Below are 12107 nucleotides of genomic sequence, written 5' to 3'. Positions count from 1 at the left end.
TTCATTCAAATTTTCATATCAAAAAAATCCAAAAACCAAACCAACTTTGAGTCAATATTCAACATCAAATCACTTTCACATGATGAATTTCACCCCAACAGTATTTTTATTATCATTAACTTTTCGCCTACATTCGCCACAAGTTATTGATTTTATAATTTTTTTCGAATAGAAATTACTTTTTTGTGGTGGAATTGGAACTGCTGAAAGTTTATTTCCAATTTAGACTCGGATGAATGCATCTCTTAATAAACATTCAAATTGATTTTTTGAGAATGTAAATAAAAAATTTTTCATATATTTTGTTGAGTAGGAGTCGGCCATAATTTTTGTGTATGTCATGAATAAGAATGAGTAGATAAATTGCTTGCAGAAATGATGAAGTTTCTCTTATTTAGGAGAGGCTTTAAACATTTTTATTTTATTTCTCATTCAATCTTTTACTAAATTTAGTCTTCATCATTTATTATATACATGTCCTTTTTTTGTGCTGCAACCTTTTTTTTCTCTCTTTTACAGCTGACATTTTGAAATACTTTATAAGATTGTTTGTAGCCAAGGGTAAGGAGTTCCAACATTTTTTGATGATTTTTATGCAGTTTGGTGTGTGGAATGAATTTATGAGCGACTGAGTCCTGAAAAATATCGACAGCAATAGCTGCTGGCACTTTTTTAAGTGAATATATTGCCAGCTACCTTCCCAGACCAGCCAAAATTCATCAGTGATTTTAAAATTGCTGCTTGAGGGATTTTTTGAGTTTGTGGAATTCTGGGAAGTTGAATTGGATTAAAGTGTTGGTTGAAGGTGTGATGAAATTGTATATTTGGGTAGATTGCTTGCGGATGTTGTTTTCATTTGAATTCAGATGTCAATTAAAAATATTGATTGGAAACCCGAATGGCGCCATGAGGAAAATTTCAGGTTTTGCTGGAAAATGTGCCAAAATTTTGGAATAGCTTCCACAAACTGGTAAAGTGCACACTTTCATGATACAAAAAGACCATTATGGTAGCAGCCTGTTTGTCTGTTAGGGTTTGGGGGCACTTCTGCGTCTAGTCAAGCACGCAATAACTTGGCGCTGCTGACGACTGCTTTATGCCCCTCAGAAAATGATAAAATTCAATTTAATCAGCGTAGTGCTATAATACTTTTATTTTAAATTGAGCAGACAATTTCTCATAAAATTGGACTCTTTGCCTCTCCTGGGATATAAGACATCAAAACATGGTCAAAACCAAATGAAATTTTGTGAACAAATTGATGACTTAGAATCAATATTTTACATTAGAGAATAAATATAAAAAAAAATGAGATTTAAGACCTTTTTCCGGTGTAATTTACTGTAAAATTGTACAATTTTTACAAAATTTTAGATGATGATCTGAGCTTTGCTGGATTCACAACTATGGATTCTCGAAGCTGAGACCAAGACTTCTCACTCGAGTAGACAAAAATTCGTTAGCGTTGTTCATCAACTGGACTTTAAATTGCCATCAACTAACTATAACAGATTTTTATCCACTTGGGACAGTCAATCTCGATCTCGAGATTAATTCAGACTGAGACTTCGTAGAATTTTCTTGAAGTCTCATTCTCGATAATTCGTCTAAGTCACGAAAATTCGTCAAAACTGAGACTTCAGGGAACCCAACTAAACAATATTACGGGAAATCCAAAACTTGGGTAGTGTCCCAAAATGGTCATTTAGTATTTTAGGAGATTTTTTGGAACATTTTTCAAATTTCGAGATCATTCGGTTTTTGTATTCTAAGTAAAATTCGAATCAGCTTTGAATTCTGCTATTTTGCCAAGACTGGAAGTCTTATCAAAATTCCCCTGAATATCTTTACAAAATCTTTCCAAAAACCAGAGCTCGAAGTCGATATGGTTGAAGTCGACACGAGCTCTGCAAAAAACACAGCATATGGGATGGATCCGAAATTAGGTAACACTAAAATTTGCTTTTTCCAGCTTTTTAGACGTCCTTTACTATAATTCTTAAAAAAAATATTTTTTATATATTTGAATATAACTTTTCCTTAAAACATCATAAATTTGATCCAGAAATGTCCAAATAAAATTCCCTTTTCCCCTTTTCCATCCCAAAGTCACTCTATCCTTGACTTGTTTTTTTTCCAATCTTCTCATCCTCAGATTGTTTCGCATTAATATTAATATATGAATAAAAGAAAAAAAAAATAAACAAGAAAGAATTTACTTACATTTGTAAGGAATTCCATTAATCTTCAAAAGCCATGAAAATCCGTGGGAAAACTTTTTCAAAGTCGTTCCTTTTTTTCCTTATCTTTTATATTTTTTCGTTCTTTTTTACTTTTTTCACTTCTTTTTTTCTTTGTTTCAAATTTTTTTATATTTTTTTCTCCTTTTTTTGCAATTTTCTTTTCATTTACCACATACACAGCACGGAACAGCACAGTTACACACTACAATTCACAATATTTTCAGCTGGTTAAGAAAAAGCACAAACAACAATGCAGTTAGTATAGAATTATTTTTTTTTACATACATGTAGAGTAGGGAGTAGCGATGGAGAAAATTTAATCAATCTTGTGTGATAATATTAAATATATGATAGCATTTAAGTGCTCGACATTGACGATGGTGTATGAATAAGTGGCAGGGGTGTAGACAGAAGCTGTTTAAGGGGGGATTGTTGACTGTTTTTTGGGGATTCTAGATATTATTGGGGATTCTATGTATTTTTAGGGGGTTCTAAGATTCATTAAATATCCGAATATCACATATCTGTTATTCTATCCATAATTTGATACCAGAATGGCATGACTTTGACTTGATGCCGGATTGAAGTCGAAATAAGATAATTTTTTGCAATTTAAGTCGAATTAAGTCGAATCTATCACCAAGTCAGAGTCACACCAGCCAGGTATCGCATTTTTAACCGTCCATTAAAGTCTATTTAAATAGAATCCGGGACAAATCCAGAGACACTACAGCCTGGTGTCTCGCATTTTTGACCGATTAAGCTTTTCGGGGAAATTTAAGTAGATTCGACACAATAACTTAATACATCCTGATTTTAGGAAAGAATTTGCCATTAATTCAGACTCACATCTCTACCTGACATATCCGGCTTTTGCCGGATTTTGGATTGATTAACCAATTTGTACAATTTTAAGCCTGATTCTAAGCAGTTTTAGGGGATCAAATGAACAATTCCCGAATCCTAATCAGCACTATTCTACGTGATAATATGGGAAATCCACCTATGATGAGAATCGAACCCAAGTCCTTACAAAAGGTGAGGATTACATTCATTTTGCTCCCTAACAACTCAACCGAGCATATTCTCGCAATGACAGATTCCCCTACATTTATATCTCGAAACCCCAGATTTCACTATATTCCAACAAACCCCCTCAATACACCCTGACAGTACAAAGCTAAACTGTGAGAAAATGATTGAAAGGAAGCAAAAAAAAATTCCTAATTGTGCGTAAGTAAGACAGAATATTGTATTTTTTTTTCGGAATAAATAAGTTCACATCTCTTGTCTTCTTCCGTTATCAGACACTTTTCCACATAATTTATTTATTTCAACTTTTATCGCTTGAAGCTTTTCTGATGAAGTGTGAGTATGTGAATGTTTTTCGTGTGTAAAATGCCCGAGTAATGTCATGATGTGAGTAGGGGATGCATGGATTTTTTTGGGGGGGTCGTTTTTATGTTTTTGAGCAATTTTTGAGCATATTTTTGAAATTTAACTTAAATGTCTTGTTTGGAGGTGGATCATTGGATGGGTTAATGAGTGAAGGAGCTTATGGGATGGTTTGGAAGTTACGTAATGCTTAGAGTTGAGAGTGGAGGGGATATAGTCAGCAATTTCGATGTCTGATTGTCTTTTAGAGCATTACAAATAGGGGAAATGGTCTAAAAATGCAATTTTCACCATCACGTAACTTGCGAACGTCCCCAATCTTATCTCAACACCCTTAGATACCAATAAACCTTCAGTGCTCCCCGGATTTATCTAGAAAAAACATAATTTTCTCTCAATTTGCCAAACACGTTAAAACTGTCGACAACTGAACAAAAAGAGGAAGTTAAAACGGTTATGTATCATAATATACATGAATAAACTTACTAAGCAGAATGCCTTTTTATTTTAGAATAATATATCATCCTGTTTCGCACATCTATGTCTCACATTCAATAAATTTTTATCAATTTTCTTGTGCGTGTTTGATATTTTATGGGATTTACATAATACTCTCTTTCTCTCTCGTGTCTCATATGTTTTTCTTCAATTTTTGTTGGATGTCTTTGTTAAAAATTTATCACTTATGATGATGCTTGAAAATGTTAAAGGTAGTTGAGGGGGTTGGAGATGGTTTGTTGTCAATTGGTAATGAATTTTTGAGGGAGAAAATGTATACATAGGTAGGGCGGCCATCTGCTGTATTTTTGCCGGGACACTGCTGTACTTTTCACCCTTGTAGAAATGTCCTGATTTTTTTTACAAAAGTGTCTCGATTTTTTCCTAAAAATCCTCTGGCCACACTATACATAGGTGGATTAAATGAATAGTTTTTAGAACTTTGTGCCTGAATTTTTGTAAACTCTAAGTGGATCTAATTACTTAAGAATCAGAGGTAGGAAAGGGGTGTCAAGCCAAAATCTTCAGGAATTTCTAAAAGAAACTGGGACTTAACCAATCTAGAAATAAATTAAATGGCGCAGAAATGTTTTGAAGGACAAGATGGTTCTTCATTAAAAATGATGGTGGACCAAGAATCTGGATTTAAGTTGAAAATTAGGATTTGGAGTACTTAGAGCGTAAAATTACTACAGCTTCTTGGGAAGCGATTTTCTAAGTAAAAACAAACTTTAGTTGAAAACTTCCAAACTTTCTGCATTATTCGATTTATTTCTGGATCTAATAAGCCCCAATTTTTTTTGGATTTGGTGGAACGGTACAAAAATTGAGTTTGACATTTCTAGTCTCAGACTAGTAATCAGTAATGAAAAATATGAGCATATTAAGGTTGTCTTCAAGAGATAGCATCGATTATTGGATATTAATGGTACCAGGAAGAGGGGGTTTTTAGAGGAGGGGAAGACAAATTTGGAGGAGTTAAAACCTAATTTAGGAATCCATAATCATTGAATCTTTTCAAAAAATCAACAGTCATCATTTATGAACCCCTCAATTGCTCCCCTTTTTTAACCTCAACTACTCAAACTTTAATTTTTCCAGTATCTCAAAATTTGGAAATTTATTTCTCATCATCATGCCATCATTGTCTTACTCCAGTTCATTCATTCCCTGAGTAGAAGTAATAAGAACATAAGGGTAACTTAATTGCTTTTCTCATCGCAAAATCTCTCATTCTTTTGTGTACATTTTAAGCACAAAAATAAAAATATAATTTACGTTATTTTCTTATCGTGATTACCAAAACAGAACCGGAGAGAGGAACGGAAATAAAATAAAATAATTTTTTTTTTGTTTTTGGAAGTAAAATGTTTGTGACGACAGTAACTACCTTAAGAGAAATGACAAATGTTTTCCTTATTTTATACCATAGTAATTATTTCTTAACAAATAACAAAATACACAGAAAATAATGTGAATATAAAGATTATAAATTATTGTGGCAGCAACAATTTTCTTGAGAGTAATTTCAATTTACTACACTTTAATTTACGACTTTAACCCCCGACTCTAAACATGTTCAAATATAAAAAAGTATACGTAAACTTTTAAGTATGCTATAGGGATGAATAGCTAAAGAAGTGTCTCATTCACGAATAACATAACAAAAAACTGCTTAATCCGCGCGTATTACAATGTTACATTGTTTGAGTTATGTGGAGGTACTTTAAGCAACTTTTACTCATGCATATCATGAGAAATTAAACTTTTTTTTTATGTAAAATGTGACAACATTCTATACGACCGAATTATATGGGTTTTGTATGGTAAAACGATGCAAATTAATCACAAGGAAAAGCAAGTTGAAAGAGTTGAGATGAGAAAGAAGTTCTTAATTAATAGTCTCGTCGTTATTTGCCTCGAAAATGCTTCATGATAAAGACTGAGAAAATTTTTGAGAAAAAAAAGAGAGATGAAGATGTTTGTGGATGATGTTGTGGATTGTGAGGGGTATGAACGCATTTTATGCTTTTGGTAGCAGATAATGACGATAATCACCTTAATGAGTGTTAATCAGTATATTCGAGGATACTCTATTTTGTGAGCATTCTCATGTGCATGCTTCTTGTCTGTTGAGGCTTATGTACTAATTTATTGGGTAAATTGACTTAAATCATAAGATAATGATTTAGATCTGTTAGCTGTACTAAAGAACCTTAAGCTTAACCAGATCTGTTAATTTTAATATAACTTGTAGGTCAATATCACAGTTAGAAATCAATTCAACCGATGATGGTCATTTGGCTATCTAAATGGATGATTCTGTCTACAATATTGATGCTCAATGGGTTAACTACAGCACAGCTCGGCGTGTTCTCGAATTATAAATTGACTTTTTATTCAAAATCAGTGTTGACTTTGAGCTCTGATTTAAAGATCATCAATAAAAATTGGAACCAGAATTTTCAGACTTTCTTATAAATTTTAGAGATTTATAGCGAATAATTCGGCTCCTGTCAATTATGGTTGCAACTTAGTACAAGAAATACGTGAATAAGGGACTTTAGAACAGAACTAATCATTCAATGGATCAGCATTCGCAAGCATCAATTAATACCAAATTAAATTCTGGGAAGATTGGCAAAATATTAGCTGCATTACTGAATTTCAACTAAAAGCTATAACCAGAACTCAAATTAGACTCGGATTTTGGATAAAAATAAGTCAAATCAAGTCGACCCGACTCCATACAAAATCCCAGTCGACTTCGAGCTCTGACTCTAACTATAACATTTAATCCCAAATCTCAATCCTTTAATCACCCAATCAAAGCCAAGACAAACCGACCACAAGCCAACATTTTTTCTACACAAAAACTTATCTTACAAAGAAGAAATAAGTCCATGGAACGGAGAGGAAAGTTTGATGAGACAAGGAAATGAGGATGAAGAAGAAGAAAGGAAAAAAAAACTTTTTTTGTTTAATGTGCCTTTGATCAAACTCTTCGAGCTAAAATTTTTTTTCCAATATAATTTTTAATGACAGATGTTGAGGCAAGCACGTAGCAAAAGCACGGTATCAAATGTCATTCTAAAAATAATCGAAGGAAAGGTTTATCATTTGACTGTAATTTTAATTAAGATTATTTTTTCTTTGTTGGGTTTTCAAGGAATTTTGGAGAGAAAAAATATGGATTGAGGGTGATTTTGGGTTGAGTAATTCTGGAGCGTTGATAAAAGATTTTATAATGGAAGCTCTTCTGATTTTTTGAAACTAACTTTCAATATTGATCTATTTATAATAGGACTTGGCTAAGAACTGCAAACCTAAATTTCCGGCATTTTAGATGCAAAGGACTGCAGTTTTCCTGCAAAGGGCTTCACCTTATAGTTACCAAAATCTATAGTCATTTATTATAGACACATACTAGTATTTCCAAGAACCAAACAAAAAAAAATTTTTTTTTTGAAAAAAAAAATTGCAAAAATTTGTAAGAATTAAAAAAAAAAAATTTATCAAAATATTTGAATTTGAAACGTTTTTTTTTGTATTTTACAAACGTTTTTTTGATTTTCGGAGGGGGCTCGTAAACTCAAATGGGGACCATTGATTCTATTCTCAATCAATTTCAACCTGAACTTTGGGAAGGAAGCTATCAAGCCTCTTTTGCTTCCATGCTATGCTCTTTCGTTGTTCTTGAGGCAATTGAGATTGGGGTAGTGTTTAAAATTAATTCGGATTTTGTATGGAATCGACTCAAGTCGACTCGAATTTTATATGAAAAAGTCGACTTAATTCGATTCGGATTTTGTATGAAAAAGTCGGTTCAAGTCGACTAGACTACCTACGATATCCGTGTCGACTTCGAATTCTGGTATGGAATAGGTTATGATCTATGTCTGGAAATCTCTTTCATGATTAAATGCAATCATAATTTCTAAGTGACTTATAGACTGACACATGAAAAAAGGACTAAGATCAGGTAGTCATCATAAGGAATGAATTTGTAGATAAATTAGTATATTACTAGAATTGGGAAGAGGATAGACACGTCCAAAAATTATTTGGTTCCGTTTCAACTAGAATTTGTCACTCAATGAATTTTCCGTTCCCCATTTTTCGTAGTATTTGCTGTCAAACAAGCAGACACTGCAATCGTTGATTCCAGTTGTTCAACGATAAATTTCCTACATCCTAGATTAAGCTAACAATGTTCCAATAATCTTGCTTTACACATACCCTTAGCAACTATAAATTTTCTTTCAAAATGCTCAATCTATTCCTCTTATAAAGATCTACAATTATCGTCTCCCTCAATTCACCCCTGCCTTACAAGAAAACCACAAAATTAACTTCGTGGGTTCTCAACAAATTGAAGAAATTTTTAATTAGATTATCGCTTGAAAAAGCAGTTAAAATTTTTAATAAAAATCATTAACGTCGAACACTTTAATGCTTGATGATTGTAATTAGGTTAGATTTTAACATACATTTTAATTGTTATTACGACTACACAGACATACACACACTATTATTAAAGCTCTGTTATTTATTATTCTTTATCCCTTCTTCGGGGCGTTTTGAGATTTTTTTTTTAATTTTTTTATATTTTTCAATTCCTTTTTTTGGATTGTTTTTTATTTTATTTTATGCTTAATATCCTCTTAGTTCACTTGATTATAATATAATTTTCATCATCATCAATGCACTTAAATCCTAAACTTTATTTTCTTCCTCCTTCATGCATGCTTCTCACTTAATTTTTACGCACACATAAATTTTCGTTTATTGCCCATTTTTTGCCTACAATTTCAACATTTATTTTTTCATCTCCATATGATTCAGACATATTTTGACTATTAATTCCACGACTATCCTTAATATCGTCTCACATTCACAGTATTGAAGGTATGGGCTGGAAAATTTTGATTAAAAAATTTCCTTCTGCTTTAAAAAAAACCTTTTTTTTATATTTTTTGATGGAAATTATTTACTTTAGACTCAACATCATTGACCGAATCTGATGACGAACTGGCGGATGAACAAAAATTTTTCCATTGATATCAAAGTAAAGGGAAAGAAAAAAAATTGTTGATAAAAAGCTCAATTCCAGTGAGAGGCTGTGAGTATGAGAGGAGCACTGGAAATGATTCGCGCTTGCGTTTCCAACAGAAACAAACTTTTTTCTTTCCTGTGACTTGAAAGGAAGCAACATGGAACTCTAGCAAATGATAAACATATCACATCACGACCCGTACCGTTCACATCTCTCATGGGAAGCAGAAATCTCTCAACCCTTATCATTTTCCATTGGCAGAAATCATTTCCATTGGCAAGACGGCAACAAGGTGACTCAAAAGTTTTTGTAAATTTTTTTTTTATTTCCTGACATCTCCAAAAAAAAGTGTTTTTCTTGCTTCTTGTTCGTTCCTTTTGCTCAATGAAAATGATGTTGTGAAACGAATTATGTATCCAGCATTATACATACATAATGTATATATATATGTGTGTATCGAGAGAGTAACAAAGTGAAATGATGAATGATTCTGAAACTTGGATATTTCAATATTTTATTGTAAGAAATTTTTTAAAAAAGTCCTGATGCTGTTTGCTTGGGGGATGTGAGAGCATTTTAAAGTAAGAAGTAAAAAAATGGTTAGGAAAGAACCAAGTCTGCTACTTGATGGCTTATACCTGACAAATGAACAAACTAAATAGAATGACAATCATCTGGCAGCTGTTAAGTGATTCCGGTAAACAAACAGCTGCTTTATATAAATAATGCTAAGACAAATGACACTAGCGTAGAATATGTGTGACCAGGATGATGTCTTGAGTAATGTGCCTTACGGAATAAAGAAAATTACCTTATTGATGCTTCAACTACTCTGTTAACTAATCATCTGTCCACTTTATACGTTAATTCACCAGTCAGAACTTTAGACACTTACTAACCAATCATTTAGACAACTTTATTTCCCGACAGCACAATGTGGTCGACACGGCATCGCTTTGGCTCCGCTATGCCGGGAAGACATGAAATTGCCCTGGCAGCTGACCTTTTCTTTCTTTCAAGACATAATTCTTGCTATTAGTCACTCGGCTAGTAAATAGCAAATAAATAGCCATTTTACTGTCCACAAAGCCTGTTAGCAAGTCAGTAGGGTTTTCAATCCTGCAATATCAACATTTAGAAGCTTACAATGGAGTCTCAACCAGAATTCACAGGACTTTAATGTGCAGACGCCTTCTCTGGAGCCCAGACTTCAGTGGAGACGACTTCATAGTGAAGTCCGGACTCAGAAGTCCTGTCAAGTCTGGAGTAAACTTGGTTTTGGAGCCCTATACACTTGAAGACTCCTGGATAATCAGTCAGACCATAACTTAGGTTTCACCAGAGTTGACAGTGTTTTGAAAATCGGTCTACAAATGTTCAAAAGGGCGCTTCTATTGTAGTCTTGATTCCAGTAGTAATCCTGGAGGTATTTCAGCATTGAAATTCAGCTAAACATGCCCTGAAGACTACAGCCTAATCAGTCACAGATAACCATCTAAAAAGCATCCATCCAGTCATACAACTCCCATCTACCTTACCTGCCAACAAGCCAATAAGCCATCCATATGTCAATTTCCTCAAAAATTCTGCTAAAATGAGATGAAAAATTTTTTTTAAAGGAAAGGAAAAAAATTTTCAATGTGCTAAAATTGCCATAAATCTTTCTAATGTTTCATAAATGCACACATTTTGCAAGCAGAATCCCCACAGCTCTCATTTCCCAATGAAATATATTTTATATATCGATGAGAATTGGCTGTGTACACATTTTAAATTGATTTTGACAGCGTAACATATATTGGATGTGAGAAGCAATTCAATATTGGTTTTTAATAAGACACCTCTATTCGTGCAACATACTTTTGATGTATTATTGGTTTTTTTCTCCTCTCTTTTCATCCTCGTTCAACGATTTCTCTTTCATGCATCCCCATTAAGAGTTCCTGGTAACGTTGAAATTTATGCGCATTATGGAAATATCATGATAAAGACGTTTTATTATGAAAATAAGGTTACTTGGTGATTGGATTGAGTTACTCTTGGTGAATGGGAAAAAAATGTTCTACGAATTGTGTAATGAATACTGTGGGATGCTTGAAATTGGAGATAATATGCAAGAGGGGGGGAGAGGTAGGGGTTGCTCATTTATTACGTAACGATCTTAAAGAATGAGACAATTTAAAGAATTTCTGGATTTGATGTGTAGAAAAGGACGATAAACGCTAAAATCGTTAACATTCTGAACTGACATGGAGTGCTCAAAAGGATAAAGCTGGCTTCTATCGCGTTTTCTCATAGCGGCAGTGCCCAGAATATACGCCCTCGCCAAGAAAAATTAACGAAATAAGTTAATGAAGGATAGAGTTTGTTGGTGATTCTAGATTGGGTCCATATGGTACTGCCTCGAAGTAATTAAGCTCTTAAGCAAATTTAAATTTTGTTACCGATCAAGATATAAGTAAGGCTTCAGTGAACTGTCCCAAACTGGAAAACCGTATCAAAATCTCCCAACGAAAATAACTTTTCCTACCAAAGCATACCAAAGTCTTAACTTCATCTCCAAAAAAAACGTGACATAACAAGTAAACAGTCCCCCCAGAATATAATTTGACAAATTAAATTTAAAGCGATTTGAATTAAATTTATTAGAATCCACCGATTTAAGACTTCTATCTGATTTTATTACCTAGATACGACTTTTTTTTTATGTTGAACTGTATGCTTGTCTACTTCTTTGATGTTTTCAATTCCATAAAAAATAAAAAAAGTTTCACAGCTTGCAGTATTTAATATATCAAAAATTTGAAATATTCTTTTAAATTTATGTGATTTTCTTAGGAAGAAAATGGTTGAGGAGCGTTTGTAAATTACGTAATGCTTAAAATACCATTTTAGACCATTTCTTTTAAAGAATT

General features: G+C 33.0%; 1 protein-coding gene across 2 annotated transcripts in view; it reads right to left on the bottom strand.

The window, feature by feature from the left end:
• Positions 1-9251, bottom strand: part of Nlg2 (Neuroligin 2) — a 121037-nt gene extending 111786 nt beyond the window's left edge. Inside the window, exons 1-2 of one of the 2 annotated variants that reach the window (XM_070642258.1) lie at positions 8627-9251; positions 2224-2467 (exon numbers count right to left, since the gene is read on the bottom strand). The gene's annotated coding sequence lies outside the window, so the exon portion shown is untranslated. The remainder of the gene's footprint in view (positions 1-2223; positions 2468-8626) is intronic. The other variant, XM_070642259.1, reaches the window with a different exon arrangement.
• Positions 9252-12107: the final 2856 nt, after the last annotated feature.

The sequence above is a fragment of the Chironomus tepperi genome, unplaced genomic scaffold (genome assembly GCF_022539635.2).
Source record: "Chironomus tepperi strain 1889 unplaced genomic scaffold, CSIRO-AGI_Ctep_v1 contig_275, whole genome shotgun sequence".
Classification (NCBI taxonomy): domain Eukaryota; kingdom Metazoa; phylum Arthropoda; class Insecta; order Diptera; family Chironomidae; genus Chironomus; species Chironomus tepperi.
This window is presented reverse-complemented; position numbering and strand designations above follow the sequence as displayed.